The sequence below is a fragment of the Peromyscus eremicus genome, unplaced genomic scaffold (assembly GCF_949786415.1).
Source record: "Peromyscus eremicus unplaced genomic scaffold, PerEre_H2_v1 PerEre#2#unplaced_91, whole genome shotgun sequence".
Taxonomy (NCBI): Eukaryota; Metazoa; Chordata; class Mammalia; order Rodentia; family Cricetidae; genus Peromyscus; species Peromyscus eremicus.
Window position 1 is genome coordinate 335,406 of NW_026734331.1, and position 15,548 is coordinate 350,953.

Genomic DNA, 15,548 nt, shown 5'->3' on the forward strand with positions numbered 1-15,548 from the left:
TTTGCCTTGTCCCAAAGCTTATGCAATATTCTCACTCCTAACAGCAAGGTGCCCAGCATTGGCCTTTCTATTTTGACTTTCACAGGCCCTCTCACTGAATCTTGTCCTACTCAAGCCCCCAAATCTTAAGAAGCTGGCTTTGTCCAGGCTGGGGACTCAGGGGCTCAGTTTTGCCAATGAGCTAAATTCTAATTGTACATGTCTCTGGAATGCCATCTGCCAGCCCCGAGGTCTCTTCAATACAGTCTTGGCCTGGTTAATTTCTGGTTAGATTTTGAATGTTCTGCTGGAATGTCTGCACAGGGCCCAAACCTCCAAAAGGGCAGATCCAGGCGAGCTTTGCGCACTGAATCTGCGTAAGTGAAGAAACTGATGTAAACAACCGTTAGCACCAGACTGGGTGCTTAACACGTCTCAGTAACATCACATTTGGTGGATGAGTGAACTCAGATCACCCCATCTCTACCACCGCTTCACACCGCCTCCTTCACCGCTTCACACCGCTTCCTTCACCGCTTCACACCAACTCCTTTACTGCTTCACACCTCCTCCATCACTGCTTTACACCTCCTCCTTCACTGCTTCACACCTCCTCCGTCACTGCTTCACACCAACTCCTTCACTGCCTCATACCGCCTCCATCACTGCTTCACACCACTTCCTTCACTGCCTCACACTGCCTCCGTCACTTCTTCACACTGTCTCCTTCACTGCTTCACACTGTGTCCTTCATTGCTTCACACCTCCTCCTTCACTGCTTCACATCTCTGCCTTCACACCTCCTCCTTCATTGCTTCACACCTCCTCCTTCACTGCTTCACACCTCCGCCTTCACTGCTTCACACCTCCTCCTTCACTGCTTCACACCTCCTCCTTCAATGCTTCACACCTCCGCCTTCAATGCTTCACACCGTCTCCTTCATTGCTTCACACCATCTCCTTCATTGCTTCAGACCTCCTCCTTCATTGCTTCACACTGCCTCCTTCATTGCTTCACACTTCCTCCTTCACTGCTTCACATCGCTTTCTTCTTGGGGACTTAGATCTTGGTTTGGGGGCATTTCTTTTGGAAAACATGACCTTGAACTTGACCCTCCACTCACCTCCCAGAATAACTGAGCCCCAAGTGCTGATCTTCAGGGTAATTCCAGCAGACCATTCACTGTATTCAAGTGGGGCCAGACATGGTGGCACATGTTTTACTCCCAGCAGTACAGAGGCCTATACAGGTGGATCTCTGTGACTTCTAAGCCAGCCTGGGCAAATAGTGAGTTCCAGGACAGCCAAGGGTACATGGTCAGCCCCTGACTCAAAATATAAACAACAATTACAAAATCCAACTAGAGAAGTGTTCTCAAGTCAAGAACTTTGTTATTAGGGGCTAGAGAGATGGCTCCATTGTTAGGAGCACTGGATGCTCTTCGAGAGGACTTGGGTTTGACTTTGAGCACCCACAGAGTGGCTCACAATTTTCTGTAACTCCAGTCCCAGGAGATCTGATCTCTTCTTCTAGGACCCCCCCCCCCGGCACCCGTGGACATGATACATAGACAGATATGCAGGTAAAACACCCATAGATACTTTTAAAAAATTAAATAATTTAAATGAATTGTAAGAAGTCGTTGCCATTAATAAACTCTTGTTAAAGAGTATGTAGGAATTATCTGATGCTGGGAAGTACAAAGGATAGGGGCTTTATCAGTCACTTTAACTGATTTTGTCACAAAGTCTTACTAATTCTTTCTTACAAATCTATCAGATCCCCCATGTCTACACCGTCTAACCTTCCTCACTGTGCACGTTTCCTAATTTATCTCTACAGTTTTTTCATTTACAGTTGTGTTTATGATATAAAGCAAAATTTATTTTCTTAAAACTGAATTTTAATCTCACATCACACCTTAAAATCCACACCATCTTTCCTCGTTTGCATCAGATTAAATTCAAATTCCTCCTGACAGTGAAGACTTCTCCGCATCTTCCCTCACTCATGTTGTCTGCGTAGACTCTGTTCCAGTCATGTTCTGCTGACATCACCGTAACAAGTGCTCTTTCTCTCTATCTATGTTTTTATCTTTTGTAGAAATGGAAGATTCCCTTATTTACTATCTACCTGGGGGATTGCACTTTAATTCAGAGAAGTATTATCGGCATTGTCCATGTTTCTGAAGTGTGTTGATGACTGATGTCCTTCAACAGTGCCTGATATTTGGAAAACACTCTCTCAGGGAATGTGTGTAAGGATAAATACCATCCTCCCAACTTCCCAAGTGGCAGCCTGAGAAAGGCAAAGGCCCTGAGGACAGTAGGCAAAGAGTCAGTCTCCTTGCATGAGATGATAGGTATATACCCTGTGCTGATAGGTCTGGGAGCACAGAAACTACCATAGAGATGGGGCAGGCAGAGGGGTCAGTGTCAGCCTGGAAGTGCTCAGCCCCACAACAGCAAGGTTCTTCTTCTGGCCTTTGACTCTGCTTTCTAAGGAAGCCATGAGGTGGAGTCGAGATGCCAGGGAGGTTGTCACCAAGATCCTGAACGACAACAGATCAAGAGATCCTCTCAAGTCACAGTGGGCGAGGGAGCTTTAGCATCTACCCAGTTGGTGGCACCGAGCTGGCACAGGGGGTCTTGTAGTAGGAAGGACAGAAGAGGAGTGGTATGCCCATCTCTGGGCATCATTATACTGTCACTCCCCAGGGTCCTCAGAACCTTGCTATCAGCCAGCTCAACAGGTGCTTGCATCTGATTTAATACCCTTAACTGATCAAAGAAATTATTGAAAATCTTTTAGGGATTCTCGATACTATTCTCTTACATGAAACTAAAATTAATATAATCATTAAATAAAAGTGTTCATATATTTGTGAGTGTGCACACCCCTCATGTTAACAAAAATTTGGAGTGCTTAGTAGAGTTGACCACAGGCCAAAGCTGTGAGCAACAAAATGTTTTCTTCTTCTTCTGGCTCAAAGGAGCATGCTCTTCCCTTTTCCTAGACAAAGGCCATTCCAGGGCAAAAGTCTAAGAAATAGTATATACCTATGTGTTAAAATGAAGCTTGGACAAAATAAGTTAATTATTTAATCATGGAATTTCAGGGCTGAACACTGAGAGGATATGTATGGTTGATGGGTTGACTTGAGTGGTAAAGGGAATTGTTCTTAAAGGCCATTGTTCTTAAAATCTCCGAGTGTGTTGTGGAATATTAGTTGAAGATGTGTTACATTTGTTTATGCTGTGGAATATTTGATTAATGATGCAAAGATGTTTTGCATTGTTTTCTGTTGCATTGTTTAACCTGTAAAGCTGTGCTACTTTGCTTGCCTAAAACACCTAATTGGTCTAATGAAGAGCTGAATGGCCAATGGCTAGGCAGGAGAGAGAAATAGGCAGGGCTATTTTCAAGCAGAGAAAATAAATAGGAGGAAGAATCTAGGGAAGAGAGTGAGGAGAGAGAAAAGGAGAAGGAGAGGAGGAGGCCAGGAGCCAGCCACAAGCCACCCAGCCAGCCAGAGTAAGAAGGAAAGAAAGATATATACAATAAGGAAGGTAAAAAGCCCAGAGGTAAAATGTAGTTAAAGAGAAACAGGATAATTTAAGTTAGGAAAGCTGGCTAGAAACAAGCCAAGTTAAGACCAGGCATTTATAAGTAAAAATAAGTCTCTGTGTATTGATTTGGGAGCTGAGTGGTGGGTCTCCAGACAGTAAAAAAAAACACTTACAGTGTGTGGCTCCTTAGCATGAAGGAGGGGTTGGACGGTTTTCAACCCTACTCAATTTACCTTACAGAGGAATTTGTGGGATTTGAAACACCTCCAGGAGACTCTCCTACTCTCTGCTACTTTGGGGTCTCATTCTTGGATCCTGATCACTTTGTCTGGGCAGTAGCTTCCTCTCATCATGGCACCACCAGTGACTCACAAAAACAGCACATTTGCTGACAGTGCAGAGCGAGGCTGTATGAAGGTCACAGCCACGCAAACAGGTAGACAGATGAATGAACATCGTTCTGAAGCCAGCCGTATCAGGCACACAGGCTTCAATTGATTACGCTCTTGTTACATGGCTATTGTCTCCCATCTCAGGGTACTTATCTTCCAGAGAGGAAAGCAATGAAGGGCCAGTGAAATGCACGGGGGAGGGTCTTCTTTAAATGGCTAATAAACAGTGTTCACGGCTAGACTTCAAGGAGGAGCAGCTGTGCTGTAATCGGAAAATTCCCAGAAAATCGAGGCTTTCCAGAATTCTAGCCTGATTTACATATGCAAATCAAGGAACTGTTTTACTCTGGGTTTGTCACTATTTTTCTGACAAATGCTAGAAAAACTGGCCAAGTGAAGTAGCTGCTGATTTATTGTTGTTTTTTCTGGGGTTCCTGCAGTTAGGATATAACAATATCTACAGGAAACTGCAAATATTCACTTTATTTCAATTAGTTCTTGCCATACAGCCCATTGCCTCTTCAGCCAGCTCAGAAAAGACGACTTTTAGCATGCTTAAGCTGCTTGACTTCCGAGATAAGCACTGAATTCTGAGGTAGTCATTCCCTGGTAGGATTGGTTTCTTTGTGTCTTATCAGTTTACCTGCTGGTATTTATTTAACTGCATTTGTGATGAGTGCTCACTTTTTTTGTTTGTTTGAATCTTGACTGGATGTTAATTTATCTTTATCTTCAGATTAGCACAATTCTACCTTTGTGACCTAGAGTTGAATTTTTCATTGAATGAGCTTGTCTAAATACAAACCTCAGAACTGAACAGTGCCCACTTTCAAATACGAATGACAAGCTGGTGCACTTCCTGTTAGGCTCAGAACTGTTAACAAGAGAAAGTACTGACATCTCTCCGTCAACATTTTCCCAAGCCACAAATTGCTCATGCATTAGAAATTCTCTAGAAATGGCATAAAAAGGCTACGGCATGAATGTATTCTTGTACTGCAGGTCTGTAAGTCAGGGTGATTTCAGAATATTCCACGTATGCAGAAAAGACGGCAGATGCAGGAATTAGATTTAACATAGATGATAAGCCAATTTTCTCCATAGCTTGTAACTCAATAAGTCTTTAATGGCTTCTTAGATAAACAGATGGATGTCATCAAAAGGCACAGGATGATAAATCTGATTGGTGTCTGAAGAATTTGCATGGCTTTATCCCTGAACAAGCACTAAGAAAAAAGGAGAGAATCACACTTAAGCCCCAGCATGGGAGTTTAAACTATTTGCTCAGAAACAGTTGTATTTTCCCAGTGGCATAATATTAAAAACAACAAGAATGGCAGCATCCAGGAAGGACAATCCATCTTTTTAATTAGGCTTCTCCTTTCAAGGACTTACACTGTTTAGCTGTGTTTACTCTGACTTAGTTGATTCCGTTTATTTTCATACAGACTTGCAAATATTCAATTAAAGCCCCTTGGAAGATTATGAATTTTAATTATCCACGACAGCCTAGACTTTACAGACTCAAGTCCATGCCACTCGGCCAGTCAGGCACTTCCTGTTGTTCACACAGCTTCTTGGCTGGGAAGCTGTCCATGCAGCTGAACTGTTTATCAGGATCATTCAGTAGAGTTAGATTTCAAACAGCTCATTGTCATACTCATGAATAACCTGAAAGGTTAAATTCAGGACCAACAGCCCCAACCACGGGGACCTGTCCAGGTGAATCCCGACAAACACTGCAGACTTAAAGGCACTCAGAGGGGAAGCAGCCTTCTATTGACTGACATTGTTGTTTCTGGGTTGTGGGAAAGTTCTATGGTTTTTAAGTGTTGATTCAGGAAACTGCTCACTGTGGCCAGAATGTAGGATTACATTGCTTTTTAACACTGATGGTGAAGTATACTACTTCTTTCTCTAATTATGAGGGGTATTTCTAAAGGAACAGAGATGCCAATGGTCCTCATCTGCAGCACAAGATATTGCTTCCATATATTTCTAGAAGAGCCAAATGTTCACTAAGTACAGTTATCAAAAAAAGAATAACACGATTCCAGGACATAACTAAACTATTCTGAGAACATAGTCAAGCCAGAGAAATTTTCTTTTTACCACCAAAGCTCAAGCAGGTGCTCTAAGATATTTTCATGACCCGATGCTCACTCCTCTGTTAAACCTAATTTTTAGTAACTTGAAAAAAATAATAGGGCATTCTTATATAGCACTCACTGTGGGCCTAACACAGCCACACAGCAGGCCTAAAGAAAAGCACTGTTACCGTCCAATCTGTACAGACAAGAAAACAAATCCACAGATAGATTAAGCAACCTGCCCAAGATCGCACAGTTCTGAAATGGTAGAGCTAGAAATTTAGCTCAGACAGCCTGGCTCCATAGTCTATGCTTTTAAGCATTTTAATATTTTACTGTCTTTCATAAAAGCTTGACTCATGTATAAAGATATCCACGATAGTATCAGTAATCAAATCAGATGGGCTGGTTAGGTCACAGTGAACACAGGGTGATAATCTGTGCTCTGCAATATGGTTACTAAAGTGATTTGGGGTGGAAGGACACAGGGAAGCAATCTACCAAGAAGCCAGCCAGTTATCGCTTCAAGTGTCACATGCTTTCGGAATGCCCGTGTGCCACATAGTAAATAAACTGCATATTCCAAAAGCCCTTGATGTGTGTTGGGGAACTTCGCTGCCAGGTCCTCCGTGTGCTGAAGTGTGGCCTGGTCTTCCCCTCAGATGACTGCCATCTAGGCCTCTGCCAGGCTTCAGGTCTTCTGAGTTCAAAGACCTTCAATTAGTCACGTGACTGGCTCCCTGACTGCAGAATGGACCATCTTCCTATGCTCCTTGGGCAGGCTCATTAGAAGGGTCTGTAATATTCTTTACTGGAGTGTCTTCTATGACATTCAAAACACCTCAGTTAGAAAACAAATTGTTAAAAATTTCCTGAAAAGCAATTTAGCAATATGTGTACATATGTACGAATTTTAGAACTAGAGACACAGCCTAAGTAAATAATCAGAAGTGGAGATGAAAGTTTTATGTGGGGATTCCTCACCACATAATTCATAACCAAAGGCCTGGGAAGAGCACAAATATCTAAGAAGGGAAGAATAATTAAGACATTTATGATACTTCCATAAAATGCAATATTATGCAGTCATTAAAATTATGTTTCTGAAAGTTTTTTCTGAAGAATTTTTAATGACTCAGAGAAATATTCATTATATAACATTTGTTGAAAATGCAGAATACAGGACTTCATTAAAAAATGATGCCACTTATATAAAAAAGAAACTAAATATATCTGAAATCCTGGAAAGAAATAGGACGTTTTTGTTGGATATTTCCAAGATGTAAGACTTTTGTTTCATTTTTTTCAAAAAATGTTAAAGGAAAATACATTAGGTTTTCATTAGAAAATCAGCCAATAAAGCACAGCAATTCCTGAGCTGCCAGGAGAGCAGGTGGATTCCTGTGGTGGGGCATGCTGGGAGCGGACAGCAGGAAAGAAGTACAGCCTTCCTTCCCAGGAAAAATGTCTCAGTGTCCCCAGCCTCCCCGCTACATGTGTGTGTACATATGGACTCATTGCTACACACTCAAAGACATGTTTCTGACTGTTGGTGGCACGGAGCTCTTTCCTGTAGAAGTTTGGAGTTCCAGGTAACCAGAGATGGGAAGAGAATCAGACTGTCTCTGTGACTGTTTTATATAAATTACCGTAACTGACGCTCATTCCATCACGTGACCTAAAACCCTTTAGGCCAAAGCTAGACCTGACGATTGTCTCCTGCACACTTCTGCACGTCATTGCAGCTTCCCCTTTGCAGGCTTCTGCTTCTGTACATGCAGAGTTAGAGGAGCAAAGCATGTGAACACGTTCATTCGTTTGCTTCTCAAAGCACTGATGGTCCGAGTTGGCACACTGGACGTGAAGGGTGTGGTAGTAACAAGAGATGGTCCTTGCTTCTGTGTTGCCCACAGTTTAGTCAGAAAGACAGACAGTAAATAACTACAAGTGAAATGAGTGGATTATGCAAAATAAGGGTTCATCAAGCTGCCCACATTAAGAGACACAACGTCAAGGGTTACCGCAGCAGGAGGATTTTAACAGGGAAGTGGTGCTGAAAGTCACATGAGAGCAGGCTAGGACAAAAGAAGAGTGGTGAACAGGAGGTATTGGGCTGGGAGAAGATGAAGCGGTCAGGCAGGTAGCTAGAATGCCCGTTAGATCTAGAGCTGCCTCCTCTCTAAAATACTAATCACTTAAGTATATTTAACCTCCCGAGACAGCAGTCTTGAAGGGCATCAACCAATCCAATGCAAACACTCTAGCATGTCCATATAAAATCAATCATGTTGTGGCCACATTCCAAATACTAAAAGGAAATTAAGATCTGGGAGTTATTACTGTGAGAACTGGGTAGTCTCAAATCTGTGGAAAGGTTAAAAACATGAGAAGGAAGCCGCATAGGCTAGGGCTCTGAACAGGATGGACTCCCCTTGTCTAATGCTGTTATGCTAATGATGCTGCCCTGGAAGAGAAGAGGACCAGTGCCCAAGGAAAGCATCCCAGGTTTCCAGGCTGCCTCCTGTAAGGAGGCTTTGGCGCTGTCTCCCACCATTGTTTCCAGGTTACAGATGATATAAATAAATGGGAGTGTGCTCTGACCATGTACCATGAAGGAGATGCTAGTGCCTAAGTTAGTTACCTGACATTTCAAGGTGTGTTATCAAAAATCACAAAATCTCATTGTGATTTTAAGGATCAGCATCAACTGAATAAAATTTAATGAACTGGCTGATATTTTCAATGAAAATATCTGGTAATTCTCATATTTAACAGTCATAGATTTTAGAGGACAAATACATTTTTACAGGAAAACTATTTTTTTAACATTGTGAATACATAGGGATTTCACAAAGATGGTTACACCCATCAAAGTTACTAAGCTAAAGACTGGAATTTATTTTCTAATTAGCATTTTATCGATTGTACCAATTAGTCTGCACAAGGCTAAGATTCCCCGGATTTCCTAAAACTGACATCTGTGCCTTCCTAATCTGCTGGCGACAAACACAATGCAAATTCACCAATTACAGGGCTGTGTGTCAGCCGCGCACCAGCAGCAGCGAAGCCTGGGGTTTGAGTATGAAGTGTTCTGGGACAAAAGAGAGTCATGTTTGATCTCTGAGTCACGTTTTAAAATCCCCGCTGGGTTTCGTTTTGCTCTGTCATTTTGAATCATAAAGCAGAGCAGATTAGACGCAAGCCTTACAGGATTGCAGTAAGGGCTTCTTCTCTTTCTGTCTAGTGCTTCTCTCTGCTCTATTTACTACTTCCTGGACAGGAACATGCCAGAGGACAGTGATTACAGCATAAACTTCAGAGAAAGAAACGGAACAAGAAAGGTTCAAATTCTGGTTCTTTCTGCTGTGTGGTCAGCAGCTGCTGGTAAGGTTTTGGAATTCAGTGTTCCCAACCTACACATAGCTACCTTATAGGGCTGCTACTGAGATTCAGGGAGAGCCCTCCGCATCTCAGAGTAAGAACTCAGTGAATGCTGTTTGTGGTTCTGTTCTCTGTGGAGTCCTTGACCATTGGGACACTTAGACTCCTTGCATTATTGTCTGAGCTAAGACAGTTGCAAGAGAAACAGCATTTGTATCGGAAGCCCCATCCTTATAACTGATACTTTGTATTCATATCTGCGCAACTTATAGATACCAGTGGGAAAGAGCTTCATCGTGTCATTTCAGGGACTTGACATACTTAATTATTTTAAACACTTCCAAAAATTTTAACCACAATATGGTCATACTTTGTAAGCATATTATGATTCAGTAAGAATTGTTTTAAGCTTTAGAATACCTGCTCCTACACTTTCTAATTCATCTACCACATATAATTTAAAGACGTAAGGCAGAATTATTAATAAAAACACTCACAACCTAACAATTCTAGTAAAAAAAAATTCTCACAAACAAAATAAAGGTGAACATGCAGTTCAAGAAGTGGAAAACCTGCGAGGACCATACAGTAGACAGCACCCAGCAGGCTGCTCCTTTGCATGGTTCCTAGCCAGAGAAGGCCTCCTCAGGTGTAGACAGCAGGGCAGTCATCAAAAGGGCCACACAGACCTGTCCTGAAAATCAGCTCTGCAACTTGCTTAATCCACATTCTCACAATAAAAACTTGAAGCCAGGAAAGCAACCTCTTCATTCCTTTAGCTTCTAGTGGGAGGAACTTCCCCTAAGGAATGCAGCAATGAACTATTGCTTATGTTCTGGACTACAAGGGATTAGCCGAAACACAGAGATAAATGCCCACACAGTTCTAGGACCCAGAACCACTTAATAGAACAATGTGATTTCTGTGAAAAAAAAAAAAAGTATATCGTGTAATCTACAGATTAACCTTTGGAGTGTGACCCACTTGAAAAGAGAAAATACATTTCACTATTTACTTTGCGATAATTTAAGACAGGAAATTTCCAAAAGCAGCGGAGAGTTCTCACGCCTTTCTTTCCCCAGCTCCCCCAGTGAAAGCATCGCGCACATGGTCAGACCACAGAGATTCAGGATGCCCTGCTGACGTACGCCACCTTCTTCTGATGTGTTGGGACTAAGGCATGCTTCATAGCTGTTCATCATTTTGTATTTGTAGTGATTTTTGGTTACACGGGGTTATACATTTAACAGGAACACAACAGACATGTTCTTCTGCTCTTCTTACTGCAACATGGGAGACAATACACAGTGCCTGCTTTACAATCGTTCAAATTAACTTTGATCCTTTGGGTAAGGCCATGTTTGCTAGGTTTCCCTACCAGGAACTGGCACCTTTCCCTTTTGCTGTCAGCACGTGTCTTGTGGAAGAATGCTTCGAGACTACACAAATGTGCGACTAACATACTCTGTGCTGTAGCTATTCCAACAGTGGCTCCCACCCTCGACAATGACTCTGTGGTTTTTTCCCATGGTGCCTTTCCTGTTTGCTTTCTTCCTTGTGCATTCCTCCACTAGGACTCAAAGAAGGACTCCCATTCTCTCTCATGTATTAACTTACCCAACTCTGCACCTGTTAGAATGGACTTGGTGTTCAATCTACTCTTTGAGTTCTAATGGAAGCACACCTATTTATCTGAAGCTGTCCCACTTTTTTATCATTAGTTTCTCTTTCAGTTTACATCTCATGTCCTTTCATTAGGCCTATTCATATTCAGCGCTTACTTATCTGGGGGAATTATAACATGATTTTAGTACATCTTGCATTTCCCTCTTTTAAGTCTTGGAATCAATCACTTAATTCCAAATCCATTGTTCCTTTTATTGGAGAATAGTTTTAAGAAACCAAGATATGAGCATTAAACATATTAATCACTACCAAGTTACCACATCATCTAGGCCCTGTCCTTGGCAAGAGGTAAGAGATACACATCAACACATGTATGCATATGTATAAATTTATAAACCTGACTATGCATGAGTTCATAATGATCCTGTGATTCCAGTCCAACAAAGGCGTTATTCTAATCCTCTCACTTTGCTCACACATATCTTTTATTCTCTAGTGTGAGAACTCAGCTCTCATGATCCATGATGGCACAGATATTAACTAGTGTCAGAATTGCTAACCCACGCCTCTGACTGCACACGCTCTGGTATATCTATGCATGTGGATCATCTGTTACCTATGGCCTTATAGTCAACATACGATCTTTTCTGAAGTTACTTAGGTTGCAGAATTGCTTATGTGTAATAACTTTGTTTCAAGTTGTATAGTTCATATTCTATTTTCAGTTCTCCTTTATTCTGATATTATTTATGTATTATTAGTTACATTTTGAGAGTCAAAGTTATATATAATCAAATGCATATTCAAAAAGGGTTCCTCTCTCCTACCCCACCTTTTACTGCCCCATCTCCCTGTCTTTCACTGCCTCACCTCCCCATATTTTACTGCTCTATCTTCCCATCTTAGACTGGTGCATTTATACACCCCCTTTCACTCTTTTCTTGCAGGTAGACAGTCTTGTTAATTTCTGGTTTATTTTATTGTATTTATTTTTTGTGTGTGAAGTTTGTGTCTACACATGTGCACGTGTGTGAGCCTGCACTTGTGTATGGAAGCCAGAGGTCAGTGTTTGGTGTCTTTGTAAACTGGTCTCTACCTTAGTTTTTTGAGACTAGGTCTTTCACTAAACTTTGAGTTCACCAGTTTGGCTAGGCTGGGTGGCTGGAGAATCCTGGGATCCTTCCATCTGTTCTCTCAGTGCTGTGAGTACAGACGCATGCCCTGTGCCTGGTTTGCATGTGGGTGCTAGGGTTACATGGCCAGATCTTCAAGCCTGTGCAGCAAGGACTTTTGTGACTAAGCCAGCCCCTAGTTTCCGGCTATTCTCTCTTCTTTTCTCTTCTCCTCTCTTCTCCTCTCCTCCCCTCCCCTCTCCTCCCCTTCTCTCTCTCTTTCTTCTCTCTCTCTCTCTCTCTCTCTCTCTCTCTCTCTCTCTCTCTCTCTCTCTCGACAGGGTTTCTCTGTGTAGCTTTGGAGCCTGTCGTGGATCTCACTCTGTAGCCCAGGTTGGCCTTGAACTCAGAGATCCGCCTGGCTCTGCCTTCCGAATCTGGGAATAAAGGTGTGCGCCACCACTGCCCAGCTTATTCTTCTCTTTTGTAAAATTAGATTGTCTTATATTCTCTTTCTCATTTTGAAACAGTTGTCCTGGAACTCACTATGTAGCCAGGGATGGCTTTCAGTGACTCCCCTGCCTCAGCTTTGCAACTGAGTCACCACTTTGCTCTATATTCTTTATTTCCTCCATTAGCACACTTGAGATAGTTTTAAGTAACTTAAATGGTCAGAAATAATGCCTGCAAACCCCTCCCCATTCTTCTAGAGAACTCCCCAGTCTCCCTGCAGGCACATATGTTTCGCTACTTTCCTAGACATTGTTATTTAGGTTGTATTTGATAGTTTGTGTTTATGAAAACTGCTGAAGCAAATAACCAGTGTATTTACATTTCATATTATTGGAAGTATGTTTTAGGGTAAATTCCTAGAAATTGGATTGCATGTGTAGTTTTGTTAGGCATTACCAGATTCCCTTCAGTGTGGTTACAGCTGTTTGTTCTCACCTGCAATATGTTGTCATCCTTTTTAATTTTCACCAACATGATAGGTGAGAAGTAGTACTGCAGAACTGTTTGGGGTTTCTAAGATTCTTTCAATGGGAACGGAAAAGGAAGTTGGGGAGAAGCTCAGGTGACAGGCAAGAATGGAGTCTGGGCGTTCTCTCCCAAGACTGAGTTACCTAGGAGTCCCAGCAGTAGAGGATGACTCTGCGTGCTGGCCAATCAAAAGCCAGAAGACACGGCGCACAGTGATCTCCCGGGGGAATAAAGGCAGCAGCACAGACTCTGTACTGCACTAAGTGTGAGGGAGGTTTAGGAAGACTGACTTGGTTTTAGATACAAGTGAAAAGGCAAGAGCAAACCATGTTTAAAGTAGACATTCGAAGATGTTTGCACCTTCAGACACTCAATGGAGGATCCAGAATCTAGGCAGCCACGCAAAATCAGAAGTTGTGAATGGGTGCTTACGTGGCAGGAAGAGTCTTGAGACCTCCTCCTAGGCCACCAAAAAGGAGTGGAGGCCTCTGATCCTGTTTGTAGCCCTAAGATGGGAGAAGAATCTGTGGGACATTCATTTCTAGAAAAAAAATATTAGAACAAAAAATCAAGGATCTTCCGGATGACCAAACCATCACAGGATGTATTTCTACATGAAGAGAGACCCAAAGAAATGCTTTAAACACACAAGCAAATCTCCCACTGTAAGCGACTACAAGACTTGTATGACAAACAGGGCTGGCTGAGACAGCCCCAGCTAGTGCAGAGGAATCAGTTTACCAACCTCTAGGTCTAGTTCAAACGCCAGACTGGGAGCCAGACTAAGGAGGGTTTTTTATTTGTTTGTTTTTGTTTTCCTCTTCTTCAGCTTTTAAACATGAGAAGCATCCAGAATAACTTGTAGTAAAGTACCAATGCCCAGTACTCAACAGAGTGCATTAGAAAGTGTAAATTCACAGCCAGCTTAGGAACTTAACTCTGGGAGGTTAATGCCAACAGGCACAGGTGAGCAAGAGAAAGGAGGAAAATAATTAAGCAAAATATTGACCTTCTATTATGCTTTAGGCACCATTTACCACCAAGGATATAATGATAAGTGGGAATTACGGCCCTTGGCTTAGCTGGGTGGGATGAACACAGTGTAATGAAAACTTCATAGAAGTAAATGAAAAACAAAAACAAAGCTGTGGAGTGTGGATGGCTGAGATGGAGAGAAGGTTCTCAGGTGACCCCTAAATGAGACATTCTCTTGGTAATGAAAAAGAGAGGTACACAGGGACAGGTCTATGCAAAGGCGCAATTTGGTACATTCATAACTGTGTGCGCGCGCATGCGTGCGTGCATGCGTGTGTGTGTGTGTGTGTGTGTGTGTGTGTGTGTGTGTGTGTGTGTGGTGTGATTTTAAGTCTCTTTGGAGTCCAGCACTGGAAGGCACATTACATCAAGTGTCAGAGCAGAGAATGAATGGCATTAAGGACAGCATGAATTTTTAAAATGACCTGAAACAGCAGAGAAACCCACTGAAACAGACTGCTCCCTCTACTGGTGCAGGAAAGAAGCAGCACAGACACAAAGTAGAACAGGTCGGAGGTCGGGGCGGGACAGAACGGCCTGGCCTCTTGGGGGAGACATCCATCAGCAGGGCAGCTGGCTCAAAAGAGGGGTTAGGAACCCAGAAAACGACACCGTGAGCAAAGTCGAGAGGACCTTTGTCTCTGAGGAAATCTCCACCGGGGAGTATCAGTTTCCTCACCCATCAATCAAAGGAAGAGAACCACATCTCCACTTAGTCCATGAGTCTCAAGCCCATGATGTCCGGACGCTTGAAGAGCTCTGAGGGTTAGGGACGTACATGTCAGAAGGAAGACGACAGGCTCAAGGCAAAGATACTGACTTAACTCGGGCACCGAGGCTGCAGGTGGTTCTGAAGCTGCTCTGTGACACGTGGTGGGTTAGCTAGAGAGCCAATCAGCTGCTCTGTGACACGTGGTGGATTAGCTAGAGAGCCAATCAGCTGCTCTGTGACACATGGTGGGTTACCTAGAGAGCCAATCAGCTGCTCTGTGACACATGGTGGGTTAGCTAGAAAGCCAATCAGCTGCTCTGTGACACGTGGGTTAGCTAGAGAGCCAATCAGCTGCTCTGTGACACGTGGTGGGTTACCTAGAGAGCCAATCAGCTGCTCTCTATTTCTGGAGCGACAAGGACAAGAAGACAGAGAACAAAAGAAAATGTGATCCAATTGCAGTAAGACTGTTCAGTAACAGAATGATTTTTGTCTCGGAAGTTAGAAGCACGCCTTTGGGGGACATCTTTAGAGACAGTCTGTCTGTCCGAGATGACTCCAGACAGGGTCACCAGCTGTGACTGCAGGCGGCTGGCAGAGCCAGATGTCATCTCCTTGCCCTTCTCAGCTCTGTGTTCCTGCAGTTAGATAATGTTATGCATAAATAGAG

The 15,548-nt window shown here is 42.8% G+C and overlaps 1 protein-coding gene across 4 annotated transcripts in view; it reads right to left on the reverse strand.

The window, feature by feature from the left end:
* The window catches only part of LOC131901485 (synaptonemal complex protein 3-like), a 132,612-nt gene that overhangs the window by 29,264 nt on the left and 87,800 nt on the right, over positions 1-15,548 (reverse strand). The window contains exon 1 of one of the 4 annotated variants that reach the window (XM_059252615.1): positions 14,846-15,089. The exons of the other annotated variants lie outside the window; for them this stretch is intronic. The gene's annotated coding sequence lies outside the window, so the exon portion shown is untranslated. Of the gene's footprint in view, positions 1-14,845; positions 15,090-15,548 lie in introns of those variants that run through there. 4 annotated transcript variants of the gene reach the window in all.